This window comes from Crinia signifera, chromosome 4, assembly GCF_055691185.1.
Source record: "Crinia signifera chromosome 4, ASM5569118v1, whole genome shotgun sequence".
NCBI lineage: Eukaryota > Metazoa > Chordata > Amphibia > Anura > Myobatrachidae > Crinia > Crinia signifera.
Genome location: NC_139220.1, coordinates 212,250,219 through 212,256,747, shown reverse-complemented (window position 1 = coordinate 212,256,747; position 6,529 = coordinate 212,250,219).

Sequence of the window (6,529 nt, the reverse complement as noted above, 5' to 3'; positions counted from 1 at the left end):
ATATGCAGTTGGCACCTTGGAAGATAAATCGATCAATCTTTGACCATCGATGGCTATCGATGGTGCTTGTTGAATTTGTTGTTTTTGTTTATTTTTGTCTTGTTCTTTTTTTGCATGTTATGTACTGAGTTAGTGTGACATTGTAAAATGGATACCACATTACCAATAGATGATTTGTCGGGTACTAAGCGATTTGACACCTTGGATGCAGCAAGGATATTGTTTGCAGATACCAACTCATTAGCTTTTGATGTAGAAACACCTGTTGAGATCTATGCTGATTTAACAAAATTAAGAAAGAGAAAGGTTGAATTAACCTTACATCCATTAACCTTATCTCAATACTATAAAGAAAAACTTATCCCCAGAGGTTCCGCATCCGTAATCAGCCTACTCTAGGCAGAACCAATGCTGCCTTCTGCAAACAATGGTGTCAGATCCTTAATGACTGTTCTTTTCAATTGATGTTACTAGTAATAGTCCAGGTGAATACTGACTTATCTCTATTGGAACTTGAAATAACCACTTGTATGGAAGCAGGTGCAGAATCATTGAAAAATGACCCTTCTGGTGATTTATTGCTTGATGAGTCCATTAATCTTTTCCATGCTGAACTACTGTCTTTTAAAAAAAGCAAGTACAAACTTGTAAAAGATGACTATAAGGAATTGAGAGTTTATGGTTGGCTAAATGGGTACGATTCTAAACAATCCTGGAGGGATAACATGAGATTCAGGAAGAAAAGATCAAATAGAAATGACAAGGTATATTCTGAGGTTGATACACATACTTCGGCCTCAGACTCTGACCATTCCTATAGACAAGTTTTTCCGAAAGGAACAGTGACCCAGTCCAGACACAAAGACGACACAATAAGAAACCCTGTAGAAGGGGAAGGGTTAAATCACAGGACAAACAGAAAGGGCAGAGGGAGACCGTAGTCTTTAATTTGTCCAGCTATACTCCCAATGTTCATGAGATTGATGTCCTCACAAGGGGCTTGTCCTTTGTAAGGACCTTCAAACAGCGATCATTTGACTTTGAGGTGGAATTCTATCGCTTTACACGTTTGTTAAAATTAAAAGACTATTTTGCAAAACATCCCAGTCCCTCAAGAGCAGTCTCTACATTTAAGCCAGCGAGCATATTTGATCCTCTGTGCTGGAATGCAGCTATTGAGATGTTTGTTAAATTGATCAAACGTGATACCGTGCCCTTCATTAATAATCAAAAAATTTCTTATTCTAATTTAACTAAGCCACAAAATCTAGCTTTAATGTTATTGAAGAATAATGCCACATTGATAATCCGCCCCGCTGATAAAGGGGGCGGGGTGGTATTGTTAAATCAAACTGATTACGTCGATGAGGTTAATAGACAGCTCCAGGATGATACTTGCTATAAGAAATTAACATATGATCCTACTTATGCTTATAAAAAAGAAATAGATGCTATTGTCAACCTGGGTCTGTCTAATGACTCGATCGATGAGTCCAAAGCCTACTTTTTGACACAAAATCACCCCAGAATCCCTATTATATATATCTTACCAAAGATACATAAAACTCTTGTTCGCCCCCCCAGGACGTCCCATAGTGTCCTCATGTGGATCACTATGCCAACCATTATCTCAATTCGCTGATTTTTGGCTTCAGCCAATAGTACAGAACACAACTTACTATCGTAAAGATACAACAGACTTTTTGATTAAACTTAAGAACTTAGGCACCTTGCCACCGTCTTCCTTACTGGTCACACTGGATGTGTCCAGTTTATACACCAATATCAAACACAATGAAGTAGTAGTAGTAGTACTGGATGCAGTCAGGTCTGGATGCAGTCAGAAGCCTAGTTACCAGCAGTCCACAATATAAAGGTCCTAATGTCAATTTTTTATTACTTTTGATGGAAATTGTCTTGACAAAAAATTATTTTCTTTTTGAAATTTTTTTTTATTTACAGTTACAGGGCACCGCTAAGGGGTCTAACATGGCCCCTAGCTATGCAAATTTATTCATGCATATGTATGAAAATCAAAACATTATGGCAAACACTTTATTTTCATCTCATATATTTTTACGTTCGTTATATAGATGATTTGTTTCTAATTTGGACTGGTGGTGCTAGGCTTCTGACTGAATTCTTGGATCACTTGAATGCTTTGAAAACAACTATTTGTTTTACTATGTCTTTCAGTGACACTATAATTAGTTTTTTGGATGTAAATGTTTCCAACAATGGAGGTGTGTTAAGCACTAGTTTGTTCAGAAAGAGTACTGACAAAAATACGTTGTTGTTTAATGAGAGCTTTCACCCTCGTCCACTTAAGAAAGGTTTACCCCTTTCCCAGTTGCTAAGAGTAGTCTGCATTACTTCTGACACCACTCATTTGTATGGATTCCTTTGTGAGATGGGTAACAGATTCTTGGAGCGTGGATATCCCAAATGCGAAGTAGATGATGCCATAAAACAATGTATGGAACTCTCACGAGAGGATTTACTGTTGGCCCAAAAATCGGCTAAGAACAGTGATCGTTTAACTTTTGTATCTACATTTTCTATCGCTTCTGGGAGGATTAAAGAAATTTTTTTGAGGCATTGGCACATCTTGCAGTTAGATGACACCATGGGACAATTTTGTAAAGAAAAAACGTTATTTTGCTACAAGAAAAGCCATAGAATTAAGGACATTGTTGCTAAGTCCGATATTCAGCCACCAAAAAAGGTTACATGGCTCTATGCTAGAAATGGCAGCTACAAGTGTGCCAAGTGTGTGAACTGCCAATACATGATAACCGGCTCTAAGTTTGTGGATCCTGCTACAGGAAAGGAATATGCCATTAATCACAATTTAGATTGTGACAGTGGATATGTGGCCTATGCTATTATCTGCTATTGCCCAATGGTGTACATTGGAAAAACTATACGGACTTTGAAGGAGAGAATTAATTTGCATCGTTCCTCTATTAAAAAAGAATTCAATGTTGTTGATCCTAATACCCCCCCTGTTGCAAGGCATTTTGTGTCTAGTAACCACACATTTAATGACTTTCATTTTTTGCCTTTAGACCACATAGCTCCATTGAGAAGAGGAGGAGATTGTGGCAAGCTTCTGCTTCAGAAGGAATGTTATTGGATTCATCAATTGGGATGCATGTCACCGCAGGGATTGAATGAAGAATTATCTCTGCACTGTTTCATATGATGTATTTTCTGTATTTTGTGTATTTTTTGTATTTTTTACATTTTTCTATTTTCTATTTGCATATACTTCAATTGCACAAATAAGCAATTCAGTAGTCAAACATGGGTTAACGGCCCCGACGTTTCAATGCCGCCTCTGGCATTTTCCTCAAGGGCCCATGTCATACTGTACATCAAAGTAAGCAAAAAAAAAAAACTACTTTGATGTATGACTTGAGGAAAATGCCAGAGGCGGCATTGAAACGTTGGGGCCGTTAACCCATGTTTGACTACTGAATTGCTTATTTGTGCAATTGAAGTATATGCAAATACACCGTTGTTGAAAGTCCCTTTGAGTGCCGCAGCCTTCTGTATCCTGTATCCAACACCAATTCTGGAGGCACCTGGGCAATATCACAGTGCTAGAAGATAGTGCCGGGTCAACACTTACTATATATATATATATATATATATATATATATATATATATATATATCGACAGGATGAAGGCGGCACTCACACAGACTGATTGGTGAAGTACTTCACCAATCAGTCTGTGTGAGTGCCGCCTTCATCCTGTCGATATGCAATTGGATTCTGTGGAGTTCGTTTGGATGGCACCGCAGCAAGTTATACCTTTCACAAGTTGAGTGCCGGCTGTGTCTGAGTCTATATATATATATATATATATATATATATATATATATATATATATATATATATATATATATATATATATATATATATATATATATATAGAAAGAGGGGGGGAGATCAGAGTGCGCTTATTGAACAATAAATGTCACTTTTTAGAAAAAGGTATATTTAATATAAAATATATAAAAAAGGTACACATATATATCATGTACAGTAAAAGAACCCTTCTTGGGGTATCACAAATACACAGTTGGTGAACATCAGTGGTAATTGCTCAATTCAGAGAATTCTTGATCACAGACAGAAGGCCCAACGCGTTTCGTCAAATCATGACTTCATCAGGGGCAGAAATTGCAATCAGCAGTAACTATGGATGTTCAGTACAAAAAAGTTTTAGGAATCAGATGTCATAGAAATAATCCGGTAAATTTCAGCAATCAGAAAAAAGAGATTGTTCTAGCTTGATATAACCAATCTAATCTGTGTGGCAATCTAAGGTAATTGCCAGATGTGATAGAATCCTCAGAATAAATTAGCAAGGATAGGAGCAGTCACATACAGCAGGGGTTCACCAGTGTGAATGCATTCACACTGGTGAACCCCTGCTGTATGTGACTGCTCCTATCCTTGCTAATTTATTCTGAGGATTCTATCACATCTGGCAATTACCTTAGATTGGTTATATCAAGCTAGAACAATCTCTTTTTTCTGATTGCTGAAATTTACCGGATTATTTCTATGACATCTGATTCCTAAAACTTTTTTGTACTGAACATCCATAGTTACTGCTGATTGCAATTTCTGCCCCTGATGAAGTCATGATTTGACGAAATGCGTTGGGCCTTCTGTCTGTGATCAAGAAATCTCTGAATTGAGCAATTACCACTGATGTTCACCAACTGTGTATTTGTGATACCCCAAGAAGGGTTCTTTTACTGTACATGATATATATGTGTACCTTTTTTATAAATTTTATATTAAATATACCTTTTTCTAAAAAGTGACATTTATTGTTCAATAAGCGCACTCTGATCTCCCCCCCTCTTTATATGTCTATTTGACTGGGTCTTGGCTAACAGAGGACCCTTCAGAGGTGCTGCTCTCATTCCATTAGCGCAGGAAAGGGCTTCTCCTTTTATATATATATATATATATATATATATATATATATATATATATATATATATATTAGACATTGTAGGGGCTCTGCACACACTAAATTAACTGATAATAAATAATGGAGATTTGGTTCATGAATTGATCAATGCATTTAAGCCTGCAGCCCCCTTCACGGGAATCCACTTTTCTGCAGGTCCTAACACTATCGCTCAAAATGGCTACAATACACATAGCTATGACATTAATGTTTGACTCCAGGCAGAGCCGGATTAACAATGGGCCTGATGGAGCTATAGCTCCAGGCCCACACTCCAAATATGCCCATTTTGTAGCTGAGGGTCAGGGCTTTCCAACGAGACCAGCCCCGCGTCGCTAGCCCCCCGGGAACCAGAGATACCGCCAGGCAAACCTGGAACGTTTTTCCCATAGGATAACATGGGACCCGCTAATTCAGACCTCCATCCAGTTCCAACGGCTGCCATTTCCACCTACAGCATCACAGAAACTCGAGGTTGAACTCAGTCGAACCCAAATCGCTGGGCCTTCAATCTGATACCTGGTCCATATGGGTTCATTGGTTCTAGAGATATTGCAGGTAAAACTATTTTTTTTTTTTCATTTCTGAAATGTAATTTCATGGCTTTTCATGTTGTTTGAGGACAGATTTCTCTGGAACCAAACGGCCCAGTTTCACGGGACCAAAATCATTCGAAGCCTACATGTAAATGGGTCAATTGGTTCCGAAGATATAGCTGGTTGTTTAAAGGGGGGCGAGCTGGTTTTCTGTCCCCCTCACACCAGAAAATGCAGGTGTAAAAGGGGCCAGTCCGAGAATGTCCCTGCATGATCCTGGGACCAAATTCCCTGCATTTTCTGGTATGAAAGGGGTATTGGGGCAGATGTATTAAGCTTTAACAAGAGATAAATCCAAGGGTGATAAGGAGAGATAAACGTCCAGCCAATCACCTGCTAACTGCCATGTTACAGGCTGTGTTTGAAAAAAGTCAGGAAGGAGCAGATTGGCTGGACGTTTATCTCTCTTTATCACCCTGGCATTTATCTCTTGTTAAGGCTTAATACATCTGCCCCAATATTTCAAATAGCCGGGACATGCAGTGCTCTGACTACAGCCGGGCAGCCCCCTGCTCTCTGCCCGGCTGTTAATGGCTGTCATTTCTGCCCGGCGGCGACTGTCCCCCAGTTACCGCTAGCATGTATTCCTCCTTGGCAATGAGCATGTAATCCCACATGGCAACAAGCATGGAACCCCTGGCAATGAGCATGGAACCCATGGCAATGAACATGGAACCCCTGGCAATGGACATGTAGGTATGCAACACTTACGTAGCATAATTTTTAATAGGCATTATGGTGTTTGGCATAATACGTAATGGAGATTATGGTGTAAGGCTTAACATGTAATGGGCATTATGGTGTCAATTTTTAATGTGCGCCTTTGGCGCGCAATGCCCCTATTTATGAAGCATATTGTGCATTATTGCTCAATCTGTTTGGTATAGTGCAGGCATGTCCAAACTATGGCCCTCCAACTGTGAAACTACAAGTCCCA